Source organism: Mandrillus leucophaeus, unplaced genomic scaffold (genome assembly GCF_000951045.1).
Source record: "Mandrillus leucophaeus isolate KB7577 unplaced genomic scaffold, Mleu.le_1.0 Scaffold480, whole genome shotgun sequence".
NCBI lineage: Eukaryota > Metazoa > Chordata > Mammalia > Primates > Cercopithecidae > Mandrillus > Mandrillus leucophaeus.
The window spans coordinates 184647-185224 of NW_012105143.1; positions in this window are offsets into that span (position 1 = coordinate 184647).

Below are 578 nucleotides of genomic sequence, written 5' to 3' on the forward strand. Positions count from 1 at the left end.
GTTTCACCGTGGTCTCGATCTCCTGACCTTGTGATCCACCTGCCTCGGCCTCCCAAAGTGCTGGGATTACAGGCGTGAGCCACCGCGCCCGGCGGGCCATCTAAAATTAAAATAGGCTTTGATTTTTGCTGGCTGTGTGAGTTTGGGTGCGTCATTTAACCTTCTTGGGACTTGGATACCGTGTCTGAGAATGAGAGAGATGATGACTGGCTCTCAAAGGCCTGTTGAGTTTTAATATTCCTCTAACTTCATGATTCCTGCTTTGTAAATGACTATTAACACATTTTATAGCCAATTTTCTAGTCTCTAGTATGCTCAAGAACAACTGTAAGTCATGAGTATATTGTAAGATTAAATGGAATAATAGACCTGAAAGAGATTTGCTGACAAAAAACGACACCTATATCTCTGGGGATGTAAAATGTTTAGCACAAGGCATTATCCTGACTTCCTCCCAAGTCAACCTTTAATATTCTTCCAAAAACATACCTCCTAATCTTGGAGAAATGGTTATCATTGGCTGGATTTGGTTGGGCTGAGTTTTGCTAATTTTTTTTTTTTTTTTTTTTTTTTTGAGA